This window comes from Oryctolagus cuniculus, chromosome 6 (assembly GCF_051225735.1).
Source record: "Oryctolagus cuniculus isolate XC-2025 breed Fujian yellow rabbit chromosome 6, ASM5122573v1, whole genome shotgun sequence".
Lineage (NCBI taxonomy): Eukaryota > Metazoa > Chordata > Mammalia > Lagomorpha > Leporidae > Oryctolagus > Oryctolagus cuniculus.
Window position 1 is genome coordinate 21,294,460 of NC_142872.1, and position 25,508 is coordinate 21,319,967.

Here is a 25,508-nt window from a genome sequence, read left to right on the forward strand (position 1 = left end):
ACACCCGAAGCCCGTGATAGTTTGTCATCTAGTGAGAAACTGGATGACCTCATTGGAGCCAGTGAAGATAGTTATATGAAGATTTCCTCTGAAATACGTGAAAATATTTAAGTGAAAAAATGTGCATGTAAAATATATACAGTATAAAAGTAATCATATAAAGATTTGAGATAACAAATCACCTCAAAACCTAGCCAATTAAACCAATAACTATTTTATTTCTCAGTTTTGAGGATCAGGAATTTAGGCGGGTTCTGGCCGTTCTTGGTATAACAACCACAAGACCATTTGAAGGTATTCAGCTACCAGGTGAGCAGGACTGGGGGATCGTATGCATTGTCCTTGCATGTGTGGTGCTTTGGTCAGGAAAGCTAGATGGCTGGGAACAATAGGCACTGTGAAGCCGTGTGCCTGTTTGCATGGTCTCTCCAGTGTTGTAGTTGTGGGGTAGTTAGTTGGACTTCAGGGCAGAACCTAACAACTTTTTATGACCTCAGAACTTCCAAGATATACACATAACTGAAGTTGATGAAATTCATTGTGTAGGAATTGGCACTCTGATTGGCAGCTATGTAACAATACATCACTTCAGATTGTTAGAATTTTGTGTTTCTGATTGTTGCTTTTAGGAGAATATCATTAGACTTCTGACTCTGGGAATCTTTTCCTTAACCCTCCCATCTGAAGCGGAGTCTTTGGAGTAGAGACTTCCTTTAAGTTCATTTTTATATTTTTCTCTATAGCAGTGATTCTCAGCTAAAGGACCAAGTTCCCAGAGACATTGGCAGTATCTGGAGACATTTTTGTGTGTCACAACTCATGATACTTGGGTCTGGTGCTTAAAGGCTGTGCACATGACAGCCACCCACAACTAAAAATTATCTAGGCCAAAATATCAGTGGCACTGAGCTTGGTAAATCCAGCTTTAGAGCATTCCTGCAAAGTTGGCATAATCCTTCTAAGCTGAAAATTTCCTTTCAGAGAGGGTGTAGGTTAATAAAGCCACTTACCTGAAAAGTGGTCGAACTTATTGTAGCACACAGGTTTTCACCATGCCAAATTCCATCCTGGTTCTTCAGTACTGTGTGATTATATATTTTCTGTTGAAATTAATTTATTATTTATTTGCAGATGCTGGGACAAGTTACAGTGCTAAATGCAGTAAGAGAAAAAATGATAGTTCAGATTCTACCTTGATGGAGCTTAACATAATCAGTATGTCCTAAGTAATTATTATTTAGGGTAGCATTGAACCAGCTTTTAAAAAGGATATACAGAAAAAGTCTGTCTTCAAGCTCCCTAATGTGTGTCTGATTTGTGGCTTTCTCATTTCCATAATAAGAATAATCATCTGTAAGGACTGTAAAACTTAAATTAGATATTTCTCAAAGTATATAGTGTAATGGTTAATACTCAGGTGTTCATTTTTTTTTTTAAGATTTATTTATTTTACTTGAAAGTCACATTTACATACACAGAGAGAGAGAGAGAGAAAGGTCTTCCATCCACTGGTTCATTCCCCATTTGACTGCAATGGCTGGAGCTGCGCTGTTCCAAGGGCAGAAGCTTCCTCCAGGTCTCCCACGCTGGTGGAGGGGCCCAAGGACTTGGGCCATCTTCTGCTGCTTTCTCGGGCCATATCATAGCAGAGAGCTGGATCAGAAGTGGAACAGCTGGGTCTCTGCAGCCAATATGGGATGCCGGCACTGCAGGTGGTGGCTTTACCCACTACACCACAGTGCTGGCCCCCATTTTTTTTTTCCCCATATCGGAGGTTTATAGTCTATTTGGATTTGCTTTTATTTATTTATTTTTTTAAATATTTATTTACTTGAAAGGCAGAGTTACAGAGGGAGAGAGAAAGAGAGATACCTTCCATCGCTGGTTCATTCCTCAAATGACCACAATAATCAGAGCTGGCCAGGTGGAAGTCAGGAGCCAGGAACTCCAACTGGGTCTCTCACATGAGTGGCAGCAACCCAAGTACTTGGGCCATCTTCTACCGCTTTCCCAGGCACATTAGCAGGGAGTTGGATTGGAAGTGGAGCAGCCAGGACTTAAGTCCACACCCATATGGGATGGCGGCATCACAAGCAGGTGGCTTTACCCCACTATACCACTACACCATCCCCTGGAGTTTTCTTTAAATCTAGGAAATTTTTGTATCACCGATTGTTTAATGTACCTTCTTAAGAAACAGGATAAGAAATCCATGTTTTCTTGTGACTGGTTAGTATATCTATTTCTTTCTTTCTTTCTTTCTTTCTTTTTTTTTTTTTTTTTTTTTTTGACAGGCAGAGTGGACAGAGAGAGAGAGACAGAGAAAGGTCTTCCTTTGCCGTTGGTTCACCCTCCAATGGCCGCCGCGGCTGGCGCACTGCGGCCGGCGCACCGCGCTGATCCGATGGCAGGAGCCAGGAGCCAGGTGCTTTTCCTGGTCTCCCATGGGGTGCAGGGCCCAAGCACCTGGGCCATCCTCCACTGCACTCCCTGGCCACAGCAGAGAGCTGGCCTGGAAGAGGGGCAACCGGGACAGAATCCGGCGCCCCGACCGGGACTAGAACCCGGTGTGCCGGCACCGCTAGGCGGAGGATTAGCCTAGTGAGCCGCGGCGCCGGCCTTAGTATATCTATTTCTGAAATAATCTTCATTATTATAACCTCATTATCAAAACCTTCCATTATAACAGGGTTGAGTATGAAAGGGAGGATCCTGTTACATAATGCTTTTTTTTTTTTTTTTTTTTTTTTTTTTTTTTTTTTTTTTTGGACAGGCAGAGTGGACAGTGAGAGAGAGAGACAGAGAGAAAGGTCTTCCTTTGCTGTTGGTTCACCCTCCAATGGCCGCCGCAGCCGGCGCGCTGCGGCCGGCGCACCGCGCTGATCCGATGGCAGGAGCCAGGAGCCAGGTGCTTTTCCTGGTCTCCCATGGGGTGCAGGACCCAAGCACCTGGGCCATCCTCCACTGCACTCCCGGGCCACAGCAGAGGGCTGGCCTGGAAGAGGGGCAACCGGGACAGAATCCGGCGCCCCGACCGGGACTAGAACCCGGTGTGCCGGCGCCGCTAGGCGGAGGATTAGCCTAGTGAGCCGCGGCGCCGGCCCACATAATGCTTTAAAAAGTTAATTCTCTATTTTTGATAAAGGGTTCTGACTATTGAGCATTAAAAAAATTGTTTACTGACTACATGATATACGAACAAGCAGTTAAAATTGATTTGTGGGCCAGCGCCACAGCTCACTTGGCTAATTCTCCGCCTGTGGCACCGGCACCCCAGGTTCTAGTTCTGGTCAGGGTGCCAGATTCTGTCCTGGTTGCTCCTCTTCCAGTCCAGCTCTCTGCTGCCACCCGGGAGTGCAGTGGAGGATGGCCCAGGTCCTTGTGCCCTGCACCCACATGGGAGACCAGGAGGAAGCACCTGGCTCCTGTCTTCAAATCGGTGCAGTGCCAGCTACAACACGCCGGCCACAGCAGCCATTTGTGGGGTGAACCAACTAAAAAGGGAAGACCATTGTCTCTCTCACTGTCTAACTCTGCCTGTCAAAAAAATAAAATAAAAATCGATTTGTGAAAGAACAACCACAGTTACTTCTTTAGTGCTCAGTAGGTACCTCTACTGCAAAACCAGCATACAATAATCCTATAGGCTAATGCTTCCCAGATCTCATACTGTGTGTCATCACTGATGGAGTGGCAGCCCTGAACTAACTACCTCTAATTCCTCAAGTCTGTATGGAGTAGGTGGTTCTGCTCCAGTTTTGTTCTTACATATCCCCACTAGAAATAGTGTGATGTGAAAACTGGGAATTCAGGTTGTTTACTGTTCCTGAAGCAGTTCAAAGTTTTGAAAAGAATGCCTTGTTTTCCCCTATGATAATTTTTCATTAATGGACCACTGAACTATGTGATAAAAATCAGGCAGAGCCCCCTTCTGTTGGAAAATGAAGTTGTGGAGACTTCGCTTGTTGAGGAAGAACCACTCCATCAGCGTGTCTACATCGGAGATCATAATTACTGTGTTCTTCTGTGGGGGGAAAAGAAGATTGAAAAACCAACTTACCGTACAGCATGAAAGCATTAGCTTTTCGTAAATTGCTGATGAGTTCAATTGAAAAGTGTTAGTTTTCATCGTCGCCTAAGTATGTATTCTGTTCATTTTTCCCCTTCATTGAACCCTGGCTTTGTCACTGAGCTTTATGAAGTCTACAAAGGTACTCAGATGTTTGAAACTTTTACCTTACCTGTTTTCATCAGGGCCTGAAGCAGCAGTAGTTAGTGTGCTCCAAACCTGTGAACTGCTGGAAGGCCCTGCGTGACCTTGTCACAGTCCTAGCAGATGACCGAATGATATACAAAAGTGAACCACTGCTTCAGCAGAGAACTGAAATGGAAAAATGATTATATAGATTGGAATGTAATGTAGCTATTGAGTTACACATTTTTCAGCATTCAGTTCTTTTTAAATCACCATTAATCATTGTTACATACCCATGTCTAGCACATAGATGCATGTATACTTTCAGCAAAATGAAGCAGAAATGTTCTACATTGCAAATTTGCTTGTTTTCCTACCTGTTTCTTGAACTTCTTTGCAATATAGTTGGTAGTAAGAAGCATGTCTTGTTCTTCTCTGCTGCTGTTGTCTGTTTATTAATAATGTTGCTATTGGGGCGGCGCTGTGGCATAGCAGGTAAAGCTGCCACCTATGGTGCTGGCATCCCATATGGGCGCTGGTTTGAGTTCTGGCTGCTCCACTTCTGATCCAGCTCTCTGCTATGGCTTGGGAAAGCAGTAGAAGATGGCCCAAGTCCTTGGGCCCCTGCACCTGGGTAGGAGACCTGGAAGAAGCTCCTGGCTCCTGGCTTCAGATCTGCCCAGCTCTGGCTGTTGCGGCCATTTGGGGAGTGAACCAGTGGGTGGAAGACCTCCCTCTCTCTCTCTCTTTCTCTCTCTCTCTCTGTAATTCTGCCTTTCAAATAAATAAATAAATCTTTTAAAAAAAATTGCTGCTGTTGTCTGTGGTACATAAATGTTGAAATGCCACATTAAGAATATGTACTGAAGTATGTTTCTGGTTAGGTGGTGGTAACAGCAAGAGGATATTGATGACCTGATTCAATTTAAGAGAAGAAGTACACAGGGAGGCTAAATATGTGTATGATTTTCGGTCTCTTCACTGATAGACTGTACGTAATGTTTAATATAGCATTGGGAGGTACTGTTTTTTAGCTGGTAATATGACATTACAGGTATTTTATGTTTGCTTTGTGTGTGTGTGTGTTCTTTATATTGTGCCCAAAATGAACTTACTTGACTGTTTATCTTTGAGATTGCCATACCATAAGACATCCTTTAAAGCATCATTTCTGTTTTCTTCTCATGGTTACATATAAACTACCAGCACTGCTTGGAAAGATAGTGATTTCCATGTTATGATTAGAAGGAGATAGAGGAGTATTTTTTCCTTGATATCATGTTCTCAAAGCAACTAAAAGAACAGTAGCTGTTAACCAGTCATTGAAATCCCACATGCATACATATTTTAACATCTTTAGCAGCAACTAGCTCTGTTACCATTCTTAGGATCCAAGCTCAAGTTTGTGAAGGCCTTCAAGGCCTCTTGGGTGTGAAGTGTACAGTCTGGATGGGCTGTGTTGGTCTACAGAACAAAACTTTTATCGGCCGGTGCTGTGGCTCACTAGGCTAATCCTCCGCCTTGTGGTGCCGGCACACTGGGTTCTAGTCCCGGTTGGGGTGCCGGATTCTGTCCCGATTGCCCCTCTTCCAGGCCAGCTTTCTGCTGTGGCCAGGGAGTACAGTGGAGAATGGCCCAGGTCCTTGGGCCCTGCACCCCATGGGAGACCAGGAGAAGCACCTGGCACCTGGCTCCTGCCTCCGGATCAGCGCGGTGCGCAGGCTGCAGCGCACCGGCCGCGACGGCCATTGGAGGGTGAACCAACGGCAAAAGGAAGACCTTTCTCTCTGTCTCTCTCTCTCTCACTGTCCACTCTGCCTGTCAAAAAACAAACAAACAAAAACAAAAAACAAAAAACTTTTATCATTGTATATGAGTTCTGGGTTAATTTTTCTTAATTTTAGTCAACGTGTCTTATTGTTAGAGTTCATATATGGGTTAACTAAGGAGGATAACAGATTTATTTGAATACACTTTTCAAGATACTTTGAAGATTCTTTGAAATATAAGCTTACCTTACTTTGAGTCATATTTTAGCATTTTTAGAAAAATAAATACATAAATGCACAGAGTGAAAAAATTCTTAAAGATAACTTCAAATTTTTCCTTTTGACAGCTTGAATTTTTTTGTTAATTGAGCCTACATAGACATTAAAGTTTAAGGAAGTCTTGGAGTTTAAACTGTGTTTTTCTGGAATTTAATGATATCTTATTTTGGAAAAGTATAAATAAATTCATTCTTACTAAATGAAACCTATTGCCTCTGTGTGCTGCCAACAATGCAAGACGACCTATACCTGTTTGTAATTGATGGTGTTGATTTAATTTTGGATCTTATCTGGAATTTCCAGAAGGTTTCTGTATATTTTCTAGGAACCTTTTATTTTTTTTTCCTTCAATCTTTGGAAATAATTTTGGAAGATTTTAGATTAAAAATTTTTTTACTGGTAAAGGTGAGAAGATTGGCTTTCTTTTTGTCCAAAGCTTAAAATATAAAATTTGGGGCCAGTGCCATGGCATAGCTGCTTGAAACAACGGCATCCCAAATGGACACTGGTTCTGGTTTGAGTCCCAGATGCTGATCCAGCTTACTGCTAATGTGCTTGGGAAAGCTGCGGAAGATGGCTGAAGTGTTTGGGGTCCTGCATCCATGTGGGACACTTGGAAGCAGCTCTGGGCTCCAGGCTTCTGGTTGGCCCAGCCCTGGCCCTTGTGGCCATTTGGGAAGTGAAGCAGCGGAGGAAAGACCTCCTTTCCCTCCCCCTCCCGTTCTTCCTCCCGCTCATCCTCCTCCTTCCCCTCCCCTCTCCTCTGCCTTTCCAATAAATAAGTCTGTAAAAAAATAAATTTCATCTTTTTAATACTAAAAAATATATCAAGAGGCATGTTATTGTGGTAGTATGTTTGATTTATTTTGATTGTAATAAATATAATAGCAGTATATTCAGGTACTTCAAAAAGTTCATGGAAAATGGAATATAAAAATAATAATCTCACGATACTTTTTGTCAGCTATCATGTTAAGCATGTTGATAATGCTATTTGATACACTTTTTTTTGCAGTCCTGTCAGAGGAAAAATTAAAGAGTTCTTTAAAGAATATGATACTTGTGTTATTGCAAACATTGAGTAAGTTTTTCCCACCCAAATAATTAGTGAAAACTGAAAATATCTCTCTTTTCGGGGGAGAAAACATCAAGTTAATACAGAATTAAGGTAGTTGGCACAAAGGAAGGAGGAATCTGATGTAAATCACTTTGATCTTTTTCCTCTTGGGATATCGTGTGGAAAACTGTTCTGTTAAAGAATGCTGGGGGGAGTTGTGCTGTGGTATAGTGGGTAAAGCCACTGTCTGCAGTGCCAGCATCCCATATAAGTGCCACTTTGAGTCCCAGCTGCTGTACTTCTGATCCAGCTCTCTGCTATGGCCTGGGAAAGCAGCAGAAGATGGCCCAAGCGCTTGGGAACCTGCGCCCACCTGGAATACCTGGAGGAAGCTTCAGGCTCCTGATTTCAGATCTGCCCAACTCCAGCCTTTGCTGCCTTTTAGGGGATGAACCAGTGGATAGAAGTCTCCCTCTCCACCTTTCCCCCTCTCCCCCTCTGCCTCTGCCTCTCTCTCTGTAACTCTGCCTTTCAAATAAATAAATCTTTTTTTTTTTTTTTTTTTTTTTTGACAGGCAGAGTGGACAGTGAGAGAGAGAGACAGAGAGAAAGGTCTTCCTTTGCCGTTGGTTCACCCTCCAATGGCCGCCACGGCTGGCGCGCTGCGGCCAGCGCACCGCGCTTATCCGATGGCAGGAGCCAGGTACTTCTCCTGGTCTCCCATGGGGTGCAGGGCCCAAGGACTTGGGTCATCCTCCAGTGCACTCCCGGGCCACAGCAGAGAGCTGGCCTGGAAGAGGGGCAACCGGGACAGAATCCGGCGCCCCGACTGGGACTAGAACCCGGTGTGCCGGCGCCGCAAAGTGGAGGATTAGCCTAGTGAGCCGCTGCGCCGGCCCAATAAATCTTTTTAAAAAAAAAAAAAAACCGCTAGGGTTCTTCATGAATGTCTTTATAGAGGGCGACATCAGGATAAGTGTTTGAAATTTTTTTCCATTTTATTAAAATGAATGTTGAGCCCATTGTGTAGAAGAGGAGTTTTTGTAGCAGGTGAAATGTTGGATGATGTCAGTGATTGCCAAATCGAGTGATGTATGGATCCATTTTGAAGGGAGAAAATGGCTACAAATCACCAGTGTAAATATGATGTTTTATCAAAGTCTCCACCTCACCTTTTGCCTTGTTGTAGACCCAGATAAAGGTTGTAGTCTGCTCAGCTGGCTTTCTAGTCCCCAGGGGTTTGATAGGGACTTCCTTGCCTGACCAGGAAGCACGAATTACACATACTTTTCGTTCTTGTAAACTGTTTTAATTCCTTCCCGTCATCTTATACAAAACACTTGGCAGACGTTCCCCTAGTAACTGGATATTAGACAAGCATTTTCTTCCAAAACTTTTAACTTGCTGATATCCATGAGAAGAAAGCCTGACTAAAGCAATTTATTATTTGAAGGGAATTTGTTTACTATTGATAGGTTAGACCAGTCATGATAGAATTATTTAACTATTGAAAATTCTCTGTATTGGTAGCTAAGTGTGACATAGTTATATAAATTATCAATTATCTATACATTTCAATCTTTCGAGGAAAATACACCATTGCTATCAAAAGGAATAATTTAATTAGCTGAAATAAATTTTTTAACCACTTTAATACCGATCCTGGTTCACTTTCCCTTTTTTTTTAATTTTTTATTTTATTTTATTTTTTGACAGGCAGAGTGGACAGTGAGAGAGAGAGACAGAGAGAAAGGTCTTCCTTTTGCTGTTGGTTCACCCTCCAATGGCCGCCGTGGCTGGCGTGCTGCAGCCAGCACACCGCGCTGATCCGATGGCAGGAGCCAGGTACTTCTCCTGGTCTCCCATGGGGTGCAGGGCCCAAGGACCTGGGCCATCCTCCACTGCACTCCCTGGCCACAGCAGAGAGCTGGCCTGGAAGAGGGGCACCGGACAGAACCGGCGCCCTGACCGGGACAAGAACCCGGTGTGCCGGTGCCGCAAGGCAGAGGATCAGCCTAGTGAGCCGCGGCGCCGGCTTAAATATCACTTTATACTTAGTTTGTTGGTAAAAGGAGAAGGTCAGTTTAGTCAAAAATTGATAATTTTAGAAATAAAATTTCTGAAAAAAAAAAAAAAACCTGGCTGGTGCTGTGGCGCAGCAGGTTAATGCCCTGGGCTGAAGCACCGCCATCCCATGTGGGTGCCGGTTCCAGACCCGGCTGCTCCACTTGTGATCCAGCTCTCTGCTATGGCCCGGGAAAGCAGTAGAAGATGGCCGAAGTCCTTGGGCCCCTGCACCCACGTGGGAGACCCGGAAGAGGCTCCTGGCTCCTGGCTTTGGATTTGCGCAGCCCTGTGGCCATCTGGGGAGTGAACTGGGGATGGAAGATGTCTCTCTCTCTTTTCTGCCTCTCCTCTCTCTGTGTAACTCTGACTTGCAAATAAATAAATAAATCTTTTTTTAAAAAAAGAATTAACAATAAGCGTCTCATTTATAATTATAAGTACCAGAAGAAACAACTCAGTAAATTAAAAATGGTTGCCACTAATACATGGAGATAGGTCAGAGATTTTTCTGTTTAAACAGGCTTTTGTTATTCATTTTATTTCTATGTTTTTAAAATTTATTTATTTGAAAGTCAGAGACATGCAGAGAGAGGAGGAGAGGCAGAGAGAGAAGTCTTGTATCCACTGGTTCACTCCCCAGTTGCCGCAGTGGCTGGAGCTGTGCCGATCCAAAGTTAGAAGCCAGGAGCTTCCTCCAGGTCTCCCACACGGGTGCAGGGGCCCAAGCACTTGGGCCATCTCCTGCTGCTTTCCCAGGCTATATCACAGAGCTGGATCGGAAGTAGAGCAGCCGGGACATGAACCAGCACCTATATGGAGTGCCAGCACTGCAGGCAGTGGCTTTACCTGCTATGCCACAGTGCCGGCCCCATTCATCCATTTTAATTTTTTTTTTTATTTGACAGAGAGAGAGAAAGGTCTTCCTTCTGTTGGTTCACCCGCCATTTCCCCCAAATGGCGGCTATGGCCGGAGCTACACTGGTCCAAAACAAGGAGACAGGAGCCTCCTCCCAGTCTCTAATGCAGGTGCAGGAGCCCAAGCACTTGGGCCATCCTCCACTGCCTTCCCGGGCCACAGCAGAGAGCTGGACTGGAAGAGGAGCAACCGAGACTAGAACCCGGTGCCCATATGGGATGCCGGTGGCACAGGTGGAGGGTTAACCAAGTGAGCCACGGCGCTGGCCACATGCATTCATTCATTTTAAAAAACATCTCTGTGCTTCTGCCATTTTGAAAAGCAGCAAAGATTGGTTTAAATGGAAGAAGGTATTTCCTTGTATGGTTTTATTCAGAGAACTGCAAGTATAGGATATAATTTGAATGTGCATTGCTTTGTAAACCCTGTAGAGGCACCCACCAAGAAAAGTAAAATAGAGATAGGTGGAGGAAAAAGACAGTGAATTTAGTTTTGCACATACTGGTTTGATGTGACCCAGAGTCTGCAAGAGATGTTCAGTAACAGATGGGCATAAATGTTTAGCTATACTCATGAGAACAATTCAGAATGCCAATGTAGATTTTAGTCTATCAACTGATACACTGGGAATCTTCTGTGTGTCATGTATTTCTAACTCTTGAGAACCAAGGAGGGACTTAGGGGGAGTAGGTAAAGAAATGGAAAAGTGAGACAGAAATTGAAAAAAAAGGAATAGATTGACAGAAAAGTAAAGGAAGATTATTAGTTTTTTTTTTTTTGTTTTTTTTTTTTTGAAGGTTTATTTGAGAGGCAGAGTCACAGACCGAGGGAGAGACAGAAAGGTCTTGTGTCCGCGGGTTCCCTCCCCGGTAGTTGCAGTGGCTTGAGCTGGGCCTATCAGAAGCCAGGAGCTTCTTCCCGGTCTCCCACATGGTTGCAAGGGCTCAAGCACTTGAGCCATCTTCCACTGCTTTCCCGGGCTATAGGCAAGGAGCTGGATTGGAAGTGGAGCAGCCAGGACATGAACCAGCGCCCATATGGGATGCTGGTATTGCAGGCTTAACCTACCACACCACTGCACCAGCCTCAAAGGAAGATCATTAAAGTGAGAGGAGGGGCCGGCACTGTGGCAAGGGGTAAAGCCTCCGCCTGCTGTGCTGGCATCCCAAATGGGCGCCTGTTAGAGTCCCAGCTGCTCCACTTTCAGTCCAGCTCCCTGTTAATGTACCTGGAAAAGCAACAGAAGATGGCACAACTACAGGGGCCCCTGCACCACAGGAGAGAGCCACAGAAGCTCCTGGCTTCGGATCAGCCTGGCTCCAGCCCTTGTAGCCATTTGGAGAGTAAACCAGCACATGGAAGATGCTCGCTCTCTTTCTTTCTCTAACTTTGCCTTTCAAGTAAATAAATTTAAAAAACCAAGTGAGGAGAAAGTAAACATGGGAGTCATTCTTAATTGGGAGAAGAAATGTGAGAGGTAGAGAAAATGTAAAATAGTACAACTTATTTAGAAAACTGATGGTTAGTTTCTTCTAAAGGTAAACATTATACTGTATTTAAAATATGATCCATCATTTCCATTCATAGGTATTTACCCAGAAGAAATGAAAACCTCTGCACACAAACAGGCATGTTCATATTAGCTTTAATTTTAACAGCCAAAAAGCTGAAAAAGCAATACACATTAAGAAGAGAGATGGATAAATAAGTTGTACAATATTCATACAGTATGGAATCAACTTAGCAATAAAGAATGAATGACTAAGAGGTAACATGGATGTATCCCAAAAGCATGCTAAATGAAAAGTCAATTCCAAAAAGGTGTATACTGTGTGATTGCATTTGGACGAGCCCATAGGAAAGGTCAATCTATAATTAGTAATTCAAATATAAGGAAAAGTACCCCTCCTGTTTTGATATTTCCATGTACCCCTACCTTTGCTGTTTATAAGTGATTTCAGGGAATAATAGATTGTTTGGACTTTGATTAGCAACAGAAAAGTAGATCTGTTACAAGTACATAGTTTCAAAGTTCATCTTAATGAATTTATTTTTTCAAAAGGATATCGTCACACCAATTAAATCAAGAGCCATTTCAACTAGTTTAGTGCTTTAGTGCTATGAATAAGTTTGATAATTCAGACATGGTCATTGATAAATTTTGTGTATCTGGCACAAACTTCTTGGGCATCTAAAAGATCTTTTGAACCCTTCCCCATAATTTTACCTAGTACTTCAAAGCCCCTAGCAAGGATGTTCGTTTTTACTTGATTCTGTGTTTGCGTTTTCATCCCTGGTCATCAGTTCGTTGTGGTCAACTACTAATTGTTAGTACTTTTATTTATATCTTGTCTTAAAAATATAACACATAGAAAATTGCATAGTACTTAAGTGTACTATTTAACAAATAATTATAAAGTACACAGCTATGTAGCTACCACCTTGGTCAACAGGCAGCATGTTGTCAGCATTTTAGAAGCCCTTATTCATCCCTTCATATTCTTAATCCCTGCCCTCAGCCCTCTCCTGACTTTATTATAATAATTTCCTTGCATTTCTAGCTACGTATGCATCTCTACACTACAGTTTAGCTTAACCTGTTCTTGAAATCATAGAAATGGGTTTTGTATTGTGCTGTGTTTCTTTGCTCAACAACTGTGAGAGTCATCTATATTTCATGGAGCTGTCATTTTTATTTTATATGAATTTATCATTTTTTTGTATTTTTAGGTTGTTTCTTAGAAGTTTGCAGCAAATTATAGCCTTTCTTTGTTACCTCATTCTTTTTGCTGTTTTAATACGCATAATCAGAACATCTTGTATCAGTATAGCTCTTTATCATAGATGCAGTGCTTTTACATGCATCATTTAATTAGGTCTTCATTTCAGACAAGTGAAACTAGCAGTGATAGCAGAACTGTGACAGAGCTTGTGCATTGCTGTGGCATACATTTCTGAAAATTACTGAAGTATTGTAGCTGCCACAGATTTTTAATTTCCGGGTATAAAATCTGAACTTTTGAATCACTTCCCCAATTACTGAGCATGGTCAGTACTTGCAGTTAAAATATTTCATGTTATATTTAGAAAAAAATTAAAAAGTCTCTTGGGTAAAGATGCGCAACTGTTCCCCATTTCAAATCAAGGCTTTATTTTTGGGGGCATTGCTTTAAAGAACTGTTAATAAATTGTTGGTAGGATGCTGCACAGTTTCTTTAAATTCTCTGCAGTAGGGGTCAGCGTTTGGCTCAGCAGGTTATGCTGCCAGTTGTGACACCAGCATCACTCATCAATGTACTAGTTGTAGTCTCAGCTGCTCTTCTAATCCAGCTCCCTGCTGATTTGCCTGGGAAAGCAGTGAATGATAGCCAGAATACTTGGGCCCCTGCCACCCACTTGTGAGACCCAGATGGAATTTCCTGGCTTTGGCCTGGCTCAGCCCTGGGTGTGGCGGGCATTTGGCGAAGGAACTGGCAACTGGCTCGCGGAAGATCAATCTCTCTGTGCCTCTGTGTTTCTCCCTCAGTCTCTGTTACTCTGCCTTTTTGAATGAGTGAATGAATCTTTGCCAAAAATTCTAAAGTTCTCTGTAGTAAAACTGTTCAGATAGATAGAAAGCTATAGCATTTGATTTAGATGGGGAATGAGGAGGAGGAGGGGAGACTAATGTTGGCTAATCTCCTAAATCAAGAGACTGAGATTTTAATTTGAGGAAGCTCTGCCAGTCAGTAGCAAAGTAGCCTTGGATAAATTCAATAAAAGCTGTTGAATGAGGAAGTTCCATGATGTTACCTTTCAGGTCTCTTTCTCACCCCCCCTTCCTCTTCCCCTTCTCCTTCCCCTTCCCTTTCCCCTTCCCCTTATTTTATTTTAGAGTTACAGTTACAGTTAGAGACAGTGAGAGGGAGAGACAGAAAGGTCTTCCTTTGTTCGTTCACTCCCAAAATGGCCGCAATGGCTAGAGCTGCACCGATCCAAACCCAGGAGCTTCTTCCAGGTCTCCCATGTGGGTGCAGGGGCCCCAACACTTGGGCCATCTTCTACTGCTTTCCCAGGCCATAGCAGAGAGCTGGATTGGAAGAGGGGCAGCCGGGACTAGAACCGGCGCCCATATGGGATGCTGGTGCCTCAGGCAGAGGATTAACCTATGCCACGGCACCGGCCCCTTTCTTTTTTCTTTTTCTTTCTTTTTTTTTAAGGGAAAGAGTTTATTGGGGGAAATATGGCAGACTGGAAGAAAGGGGCAAAGAAGGAAAGACAGACAGGAGAGTGAAAGAGAGACGGAGTTCAGGAGACGGGGAGGAAGAGAGAGAGCGCGCGCGCGCCTTGTGTTCAGGAAAAGGTCCTTTTAAAACTTTGCGGGCATGGGGGCGGGTGGGGAAGCAGGAGCAGCCAGTCCCATTAGGATGTGGGTGGGGCTGACACCGGTTTTGGCTGTGTGGCCACCTGGCTTCCAGCAATGGCAGAAGGGGCTAGAGCCTAGGATGTGTCAGGATGTAGACCGCACCATAAATAAGACTGTGCCATTTTACTAACATTCCCTCCTTTTGTTTTTTATAAAGCAGGAGTTGTATGGGATTACATTAGTCCCAAAAGTGCAGGAGGGGTAGAAGGAAGATGATCTGTCTTTAGAGCTACTACCTGCTGACGTGGGGCAACAAGGTACTCTTTGCTGGCATGGGGTGATGTCTCAAGCTGCTGCCTCCTGGGTGGGGAGCCGAGTATATCCCCGTAGCAGCATTTGGTTAACCGCCTGGTTGCTGAAAGCCTTGGTTCATTCCATTATCAACTCCTGGAAGCAGTTAAACAGACCCTGTAGTGTAAAAGACAGGGTGAGATAGCAACCATTGATCCTAAGAGTGGCATTAACCAGGTAATGAGATCCTAAGAGTGGCATTAACCAGGTAATGAGAGGATTTCATAGAGGAGAGGAAATGGGGTGGGGGAGGTCTCTGGACCCTTGTGAGGACTATTTGATGGACGTGGTTTAAAGCTGATCCCAACCAAGACTGGGAGAAAGGCCACTCAACTTTTGCAGGTAGAGGAGTTTTGTCTGTGGAGGAAATCCTGAAAAATCATACAGCATTAAGCGGGGGAGAAGACCATCAATACAAACAGGTTGGGAGTAGAGCCATTGATGTTAGAGTAGAGGCTATGATTATAAAGGAATGAGGCCCCAAGTGGGCTAGACAGGGTCTTGAACAAAGGACAGACTCATTACTAGAGGACCTAAGAAAGGTGCTGTCTAAGCCATGAAGTAGTTTTCCTATTGAGAGGCAAATAGAAACTGACAGAAGGGGGCCTGATAATAACCAGGTGGGCTTTAAGGCCTTGTAAGTTATGAGGCCTAGACTTATCTATCTCTTCACATGGGGTACATCCCAAGGGAGCTGTGCCACACACACCCCCCCACCCCCTGGGAAGGCATCAGGTCTCTTTCTAAAAGTATTTATGTGTCTGTGAAATAGTCTTTGTGATAGAGACGGTCTGACCTCTTATTTATGTGTGGAATGTGCTCAGCTGGGTTTAAAGCCTGGTTTAGATGATGGTGTTATTGCAGAGTGACACTCTTTTTGCTGTCTGAACACTTTTAAAATTACGAGGTTTTAAAAATGGACATGTTTTAAACAACTTTCATCTCAAGAAGTGCAGGTAACTATTAGTGTAGTTAGTCGTGGCTCAATTGAAATATTTTAGAAGAATTCAATACTTCTCTGAAGGTGTTTATATATAAATGTGTCTAAACTATATAAACTTTGGGAAGAAAATTCTAAATTTGTTTAGAAAAGCAAGAAGATAAAAATATTGATCTTACATTACCAGGCATGTTTGGTTTTATACGTTTACTTAAATAAAGACCCTTGGAGTTGGAAACATCTTCTTGGTTGAAAATGTGTTTCAGCAGGTTTGTTATCTGGGTTGAAATACATTGAAGCATTGTTGTACTTTGGGCAGCTGTCTTTGACCTAAACATTACAGAAGAGGAAGTGTTGACCTGTGTTACTCTTAACTTAGTACATGGTATACGGAAATGAACATTTTGTTATTTTTAAAAGATACTTATTTATTTGAGAGTTGGGTGGGTGGGGGGGAGCTTTTGGGAGCCAGAAACCCACTTTAGGTCTCTTATATGGGTTAGTGGGAGCCTAGTAACTTGAACCATCAATGCTCCTTCACAAGAATTGGAGCCACAATTGAGAATTGAACCCAGGTGTTCCCGTGTGGCTGTGCGCATTCTAACCAGTAGGCTAAATTTAGCCCACTCCTAGAAAATGTGTCTTTTAAAATGCACAAAATACGAAGCTGTTTGATTCTAAACAGGAGGGAAACGTGAATTTGGGTAAATGTGGTGATGTTAAAGTATTTATGTAGGAAGCCACTGAATAATTTTAAGTGTTGAACAAAAGAAGCACTTACTTAGAAAAGCACAAGAAAATACAGTGCTCCCCCAAGTAAAATTAATGTTTGAAGATAGTTCTCAGGAAAATTGCTTGGGGGTGGGGGCGCTATGGTGCAGTAGGTTAATCCTCTGCTCGCGGCGCTGGCATCCCATATTGGCACCTCGTGGCTGCTCCTCTTCCAATCCAGCTCTCTGCTGTGGCCTGGGATAGCAGTAGAAGATGGCCCAAGTGTTGGGGCCCCTGCACCCACATGGGAGACCTGGAAGAAGCTCCTGGGTTTGGAACGGTGCAGCTCCGGCCATTGTGGCCATTTTGGGAGTGAACCAATGGAAGGAAGACTTTTCTCTCTGTCTCTCCCTCTCACTGTCTGTAACTCTACCTCTCAAATAAATAAATAGAATCTTTAAAAAAAAATTGCTTCTGGTGCTTTGGATGTAAATGAGAATATGTGATGTTGATAGGAGAAATCAAACAGATTAGAAGAACAGCACAGTAGCTCCTTACCTCTGTGAACTACAGCAATGATGAACATTGGAGAATTTTCACTTTGAAACAAAGGCATACTTAATTTCATAGAATTGATTAAAAAGAGATTTCATTTAAAATGACTTTTTAATGGCCAAGGTCATTAATCTTGGATGAGCTTAAGCTTGTTAAATAAATATCCACATTGAAATACTGTTTGTGATATATGAATTTAACCCTTTCCTCTTAAAGTTGGATAGAGGAAATAAATGAAAAGTACTTTTCTTCTGAGCTAATGAAACATCACAGTATTAACCCAGTTTAGTGTATGAAGTCTGCCAGTTCCTCGGCTTTGCATTTGGGGGAGATAAGGAATATTCAACTTTATTTACAGTAAATATTGTGGATTCTGAAACTTGTAAAGGCAAGATTGTAAATTTTTCTTAATTCTCATCCTCTTTGAATGTATGCTTCACTGTGAACATGTCCTTTCCCTTTAGTATGCTGGAGAACTTGTCCTCTAGGCTGTACAGCCAGGGAGCTGGCTTTGTACCTGTTACTTCCTATGAGACAACGTGCTCTTGTCTCTGAAGATTTTTACCTATAAAAATAGCTGCCATTTTTGCCTTACTTAGTTGAGAGGCAGTATTTTGCAGATAGCAGAAAGGAGGGATTTAATTTCTCTTAGTGTTCAGGGGTGGTAGTTATCGATTTATAGTTGGCAAAGCTTATAAATGATGGATGAGGTTTCTTTCAGAAATTTATAAGGACATGTTTTGTTTTTCACCACTTGGGGCAAAATGTTCCAACATCTCCTTGAATAATAAAATCAAGGCATCTTTTATTTATTTATTTACTTTTTTTGAAGGACGGCTCTTTTTCTTCACTCTGCCTCCCATTCCACGCTTGTATATCTGTTTTTATGGTCAACATTATCTGTGTTCTGGACTCTGCTTTCCTTTTAGTTAGTTCTTGATCCACTGTAATCTGATTTCTGCCCACTACCTACTGAAGCTGGCCTACCCATGACCAGTAATTCTCTGTTTGCTGCACAGCCTAATGAGGAGTTCTTAGTCTTCCCTCTCTCAGTGGCAGTTAAATTCCCCTTGGAAGGTTCCAGTGACACCACATTTAACTGGGTTTTCTTTCTCGTTTTGATAACATCCCACCTCCTTTCCGTTCTTCTCCCTATAATAAAATTGTTGCTGTTCTTCACAATTCTCTTAAACTCTTTGCTTCTCATGATAGCTTTCCTTAGAGCTTGTCATTTATTACTTCACTGATAAGCCTAGTTTCATACTTCTTGGCTTTCAAGTTGTATGTGCATCTGTGTACTAGATGTTTTCCTTTGGCCACTACAGTAGGCTATGAGTGATAAAAACAAATTTCATAGTAGGCAAAAACAAAACCAGCACTCAGGTGCACAGGTGAAACTGGTCTTTGGGGTGGCTGCAAGCAGGGACTCATGTCATCTGAGTTTCTTTTTTGTCTGCTTTTTTGTCTACTACATGCAATATGGGGTATAAAGTTATTGTTAAAGTCTGCAGCTTGGTAGTTGGGAATGAAGATTAAGTTCGGGGCCGGCGCCATGGCTCACTTGGTTGATCCTCCACCTGCGGTGCCCACATCCCATATGGGCGCAGGCTTCTAGTCCCGGCTGTTCCTCTTCCAGTCCAGCTCTCTGCTGTGGCCCAGAAAGGCAGTGGAGGATGGCCCAAGTGCTTGGGCCCTGCACCGGCATGGGAGACCAGGAGGAGGCGCCTGTCTCCTGGCTTTGGATTGGCATAGCTCCTGCTGTAGTGGCCATTTGAGGGGTGAACCAATGGAAGGAAGACCTTTCTCTCTGTTTTTCTCTCTAACTCTATCTGTCAAATAAATATTAAAAAAGAAAATTAGGTTCACTCTTTGTACAACACCACATAAGAAATTGCCTGACAGATTATCTTTAATTTAGCTTTATTTGCCATTGTGGGATATGCAGTAGTCTGACCAACACCCTTTCTGGTGAGTTGTTGGTAGGGGTGGGAATCCAGTGGCTAATTCCCAAAAGGAAGCCTAACTAAACCGCTATTAAACTTTGATGTACATTTCAAAATTCGATGGGTAGGGTGATAATTTTGTTTATTGTTTTTGATAAGTTATGGTTACTTCTGTTCTTAGTGTTGATGACTGCTTACTATGTGGATTGTGTATGAACACCAAGGATTCAACTAGTGAAATGATGATTAGTATTTCCTCTTAGTATTAAAGACTTAGGTTTGATAGTCAGTGTTAAAAATAATAATTCTTGAAAAAATTAAATGTTTTCATGGCTATAAAGTACAATGCTTTGTGAGGGCAAGGTTTTCTATTTGCTTTCAGTGTTATAGCCCAGCACATGACAGAAAAAATAATTTTGTTGAACATGGTATCAGTTTGTTTAAAGTCTTGATTTTTCGGTGTTTGTGTGGTAATATCTACTCTGAATTTTGTCACAGATTTAAGAAAGAAATGCTTTCAAGACTAAAGTTAACTTTTTTTCTTTTCTTTCCTAGACTCCCTGCTATAGACTATAAGTTCAAGACAACAGTTTTTGTACTTTCTGGTGGTGCAGAAGCATGTCTCTATAGAACCAGAAACAAAGCGAGAAAAGAATCTGACTTTTTCTTTAAATTGTGGAAGATACTTGACTTCCAGGAACAAAAGCACAATAAAATAACAATATTATTTTGGCTTTACTGAACATTCATCTTATTGAGGAGTGTGCCTGAGTTGAAATTCGGAATCCTCACTGCTGCTACACTGTACCTTGAACTGTAACCATGAGTGAATTCTGGTTGTGTTTCAACTGCTGTATCGCAGAACAGCCTCAGCCCGTAAGTATTAAGTCCTGTGTGTCTGCATCGGGTGGGGTGCTTAGTAAACATGCCAGTGGCTCTCAGACTAAAAATTGGGACTTTAGCAGTTAATTGCAGGGCAGGTCTAGGGAATGTCATAGAGAAAAGTTCAGTGGAACTTGAGATACTTCTTTTAAGAAATAGCATTTAATGTGTTGGGACTACATATGGTGTATCGAGAATTGTGCTAGACTTATCCACGACTGAAGAAGTTGTGTTCTTCTACCAGGTAGACAAATCTAAAGACCAGAGAGGGGAGACAGGAGAGGTAAAACAACCAAGTCAGCCTCAAAATCAACAGCTGGAAGTGGTGGAAGCTGCAGCAGATAGATTGTCCTTGCGTACTTCTTGACCTACCATATCATTTTTCTCAACGAATATATCTATACTTTGGTTTACTTGTTTTAATAGGTTTACTTGTTTTGCCCAAAACTATATAGATGGTAGTTGGTCTTGCTGACTTCTTGGCAAATGCCCCACTTTTGCGCCTTAATCCTGTGTGTATTTCAATGCTACCAGACTCCAGCCCACTGACCTCCAAGTTTCTATTCATCATTGATAATGCCCAAAATGAATTTCACCACTATGAAGTCTCTCCATGCTTTCCACTGATTTAGATAATACCTCATCTCTTCAGTTCACTTTTCTGTTACAGCCTGGAGCTTTTTATATCCAGTCTCTGCCACCACATTGAAATTCTTTAAGGGCCCTGATCATATTTACTTTGTGTCTTCAGGAGCAGATGTACTACATTGGAGAATGCTAGCTGGATAGCTGACAAAATAGGATTTTAACTTTGTTCTTTTTTTTGTTTAAATTTTGTAGTAACATAAAGGGAAAAATGAGGGTTATATTTTAAAAATGTAATTGCACACACAGTACACAAATTTTTAGTTTGTACATGAGCACAGTATAGACAAGGGAGAAAATTGAAAAATGAAAGTAACCCCTATTTTTTTCCATCCCCGTTTTCACTGCTCTGCATGTGAAATCACTTCCAGGGATTGGTTGTGCCACAAGATGCCTTTTAGCTTTATATATTTATATGGGTTTCATTGTTATGGTTTTGATTGTTACAGTTAGTTAGTATGTTTTGTTATCTCACAGGGTAAAAAAATTTTTAAAGATTTATTTGTTTATTTGGAAGTCAGAATTAAACAGAGAGAGAACAAGAGGCAGAGAGAAAGAGAGGGAGAGAGGAGAGAGGAGAGAGAGAGAGTCTTCCATCCACTGATTCATTCTCCAATTTGCGGCAACTGCTGGAGCTGCGCCGATCCAAAGCCAGGAGACAGGAGCCTCCTCCTGGTCTCCCATGCAGGTGCAGGAGCCCAAGCACTTGGGCTATCCTCTGCCCTCCCGGGCCACAGTAGAGAGCCGGACTGGAAGAGGAGCAGCCGGGACTCAAACCAGCACCCGATATGGGATTTGGGCACTTCAAGCAGCGGCTTTTACCTGCTATGCCATAGTGCCGGCCCCTAAATATTTTCATACCTCTTCTTTTTCACCTGTGTTGGTCATGTCTTAGTTTTTAAGCTGGATTGTGGTTACGTTTCCTTGTTACTGTTAACTCATTTTAGTTTTTCTTCCTATGTGATACTTCATAATGCATACTTTAAGCTCTTTGGGTGTTTTCTTTAGGATTGCATTGAATGTAGAGAATAATTAGGACAGAATTGACATCTTTAGAGTTTTGAATTATCCTGTTGAAAAATATAGTACAAGTCTTCATTTATATAGATTTTTGCGTATTTTTAGTACATTTTTTAAAGTTTTGTTCTGTTGGTTTGTACGAATGCCTTAAGGGCTGATTCTGAGGCCAGAGTGCTATTTAGCACATCATCTGCCATTCTGTGAGTCTGCTGTGTATCCTGCTTCCCATGTTGGATCGTTCTCTCCTTTTTAATTCTTTTTTTTTCTTTTTTTTTGACAGGCAGAGTTAGAAAGAGAGACAGAGAGAAAGGTCTTCCTTTTTCCATTGGTTCACCCCCCGAGTGGCCACTACGGTTGGCGTATTGCGGCCAGCGCGCTGCGCTGATCCGAAGCCAGGACCCAGGCGCTTCCTCCTGGTCTCCCATGCGGGTGCAGGGCCCAAGCACTTGGGCCATCCTCCACTGCACTTCCGGGCCACAGCAGAGAGCTGGACTGGAAGAGGAGCAACCAGGACAGAATCCGGCGCCCCAACCGGGACTAGAACCTGGGGTGCCGGTGCTGCAGGCGGAGGATTAGCCTAGTGAGCCACAGCGTGGCCCTCTCCTTTTTAATTCTGTCAGTTAGTATTAGCAGACACTAGTCTTGTTTATGTGATCCCTTTTAATCCTATCATTATGATCAATTGTGAACTGAAACCGATCACTTTGACTAGTGAGATGGCATTGGTACATGCCACCTTGATGGGATTGAATTGGAATCCTCTGGCACGTTTCTAACTCTACCATTTGGGGCAAGTCAGATTGAGCATGTCCCAAATTGTACCTCTCCTCCCTCTCTTATTCCCACTCTTAAATTTAACAGGGATCACTTTTCAGTTAAATTTAAACACCTAGAATAATTGTGTATTAATTGAAGAGTTCAACCAATAGTATTAAGTAGAACAAAAACTCTTTTCTATAGTAGTTTTTCATCCAGAATCTTCCTGAACACTTTAGTAATTTTATTTAGTTGAAATGCTTGTATGGTCTATATATCTCTAAATAGTGACTGTAAGTAATTTTTTGATATGTGAACCTTTTAGGCTGTTGAAATCTTAACTTCACTGAGACCTATAATACAATGGGTGAATAGTTTCAGTGATGGCTGAGCATCCTTGCTCATCCTGATTTTACTAGCAAAGTTCCTAATTTATTTTATATTGTTATTTTTTTTAAGATTTATTTTATTTATTTGAAGGACAGAGTTACAGAAAGAGGAAGACAGAGAGAGAGGTCTTCCGACTACTGATTGATTCCCCAGTGGCCATAATGGGCAGGGATGAGCTGATCCGAAGCCAGGAGCTTCCTCTGGGTCTCCTAGGTGGTTGCAGTGGCCCATGGATTTGGGCCATCCTCCACTACTTTCCGAGGTGCATTAGTAGGGAGCTGGATTGGAAGTGGGGGAGCCAGGACTTAAACCAATGCTGCAGGCCAGGGCTTTAACCCATTGCACCACAGCACTGGCCCATTTAATTGATTCTAATTGTGAAATAAATGTATGTGTGTTTGAGTGAACAAAATTTAAAACTGCATATAGCTATGTTATTGTGTATAATTTATAATCTGATATTATCAAATATTACATTTATTTATTTTGAAAGAGTTGGAGAGAGGGAGACAGAGATCTTCCCTCCACTGGTTCACTTCCCAGATTGCCATAAAGATGAGTGTTGGGCCAGATTGAAGCTAGGAGCCAGAGCTTCCTCCAGGTCTCACATGTGGTTGGCAGGGGTTGAAGCATTTGAGCAGTCTTCTGCTGCTTTTCCCAGTCCATTAATAGGGAGTTGGTTGGAAGTGGAGCAACTGGGATATGAACCGGTACCCATTTGGGATGTCAGTCCCCTTCACTAATACTTCAAAACATTATGGAGGGGCTGGCACTGTGGTGTAGCGGGTAAAGGTGGCACCTGTGGTGCTGGCATCCTATATGGGTGCCGGTTCCAGTCCTGGCTGCTTCATTTCAATCCAGCTCTCTGCTATGGCCTACGAAATCAGTAGAAGATGGTCCAAGTCCTTGGGCCCCTGCACCAGCGTGGGAGATCTAGAAGAAACTCCTGGTCCTTGGCTTCAAATTGGTGCAGCTCTGGCCCTTGCGGCCAAGTGGGGAATGAACCAGTGGATGGAAGACCCCTCCCTCCTTTTCTCTCTCTCTCTGCCTCTCTTATCTCCATGTGACTCTGACTTTCAAATAAATAAATCTTTTTAAAAAATATGGAACACTTGAGACATTTGGCCATGTTTTTAGTATGCCTTATTGTTTGTAGAAAAGGATATGTGGGGCCAAAGGAGATGGTAAATAGATCTTTAATGTGAGGTTTTCTGTTTATCTGGCTGGAGATTAGGCCATTTAACTATTGCTCTGGCTGTAGGTGTCAGAGGATAAAATTTCCTCTGGTGGCCTGTGGGTTTTATCTGGTGTTGTCTTCGGGTTTCCCTGGAGACATATTCTTAAATAAGGTCTGAGATGTGCAGTTGTTCCCCTGTGTAATCCCCTGTGTTGTGGGAACAGTGGTGGGAAGTGTAGGGGAGGGGAAATGGCATATCATGCTGTGAGTAGGTGTCAGTCTGACTGTCTCCCTGGAGTGTGACCCACACAAAGGACTTCTATGTTTTGTTTTGTTTCTTCTCTTTCAGGTGAGACAAAAAGGTTAGAGAAAACTGGCATGGGGTATTTTCCTCCCACCAGATTGGTTGGTGTGGTAAAATCCCAGATGCTTAGGGTATAGTAAAATTGCTCCTCTTGAGGGCAGGCCTCTGTTAACAAGAATGGAGTGCTCTGACTTGCTGTGTCGCGGCTACCTTTCCTGCCCTTTGTTGAAACATGATGTATTTTTCCCTGATTTGCACTGTGAGAACGTAGCTCAATTCCTGGGGATAAACCCTCAGAAGTGGGCTCCCCTATGTCTTTTTCCTGCCCAAGTGTGAAACTCAAACTTGTTCACACTGAGCCTACAGCAATTAATTAATTGCGTTAAGGGTTTTCCACTTTAGTTCCGGCATCCTGCTGAGGTTTCCTCTCTGCATGGTCTGTGATTCTGTGGCTGCCTACCTGCCTGCCTAAGACAGCAGGTTGGGGACAGCAGTTGCTCTGTAAACTGAGTTCTCTAATGGATCTACGAAGAACTGTTCTTTTTTCTTTGAAGGATGAGAGTGATAACTTCCTTGTTGCACATGTGTAAGACCAAAAACTAGAAGTCATATTGCCATGTTTCTAAAGGTTGATTTATTTACTACTAATATTCACACATAGCTAAAATAGAGGGACACCATAACTAAAATAGAAAGACACAGATTAGGAATTTATATATCAGGAGTCTACATCGGTGGTTACAAGCATGACACATCAGAAATAAATTTTATGCTACACTAACACATTTGAAACTTCATTTTTTTTCATACAGCATTTATCATGTCAATATTGTGTCATTGTTCAACAAACACATATTTATATAGAATATTTTACAAAAAATTCCTTGGGCATCTGATTTCTTAACGTTTCTGACTTGATGAGAAAAATTCCACAAAACTTAACATGTCCATGGTGGTCACCATAGTGGAGGAATGACTTGCTTGTTGGTATCAGGTAACCAATTTAAAAAAATGCATGAAGAATTTCATTACTCTTTATATTTTAAGAAAATTTGCCACTTGATGTCTTAGTAGACTCTATCAAGATTGCCTTATCTGAAACTGCATGGTCATGTCTGAAGTTTCGTGAAGTATTTACTGAAGTAAAGTGCTGCATGCCAGCTCGCCCACTCACTGTTGATCACTCCCTTCTGCTCTTGCACATTC

At 42.5% G+C, this 25,508-nt stretch overlaps 1 long non-coding RNA gene across 3 annotated transcripts in view; it reads left to right on the top strand.

Moving 5' to 3' along the window:
* Nucleotides 1-25,508, top strand: part of LOC100353408 (CDC42 small effector protein 2) — a 103,305-nt gene that overhangs the window by 44,247 nt on the left and 33,550 nt on the right. For 2 of the 3 annotated variants that reach the window (XR_007918940.3, XR_007918941.3), the window contains exon 2: nucleotides 19,684-20,004. This is a non-coding gene — a long non-coding RNA (CDC42 small effector protein 2). Of the gene's footprint in view, nucleotides 1-19,683; nucleotides 20,005-25,508 lie in introns of those variants that run through there. The other variant, XR_016236066.1, reaches the window with a different exon arrangement.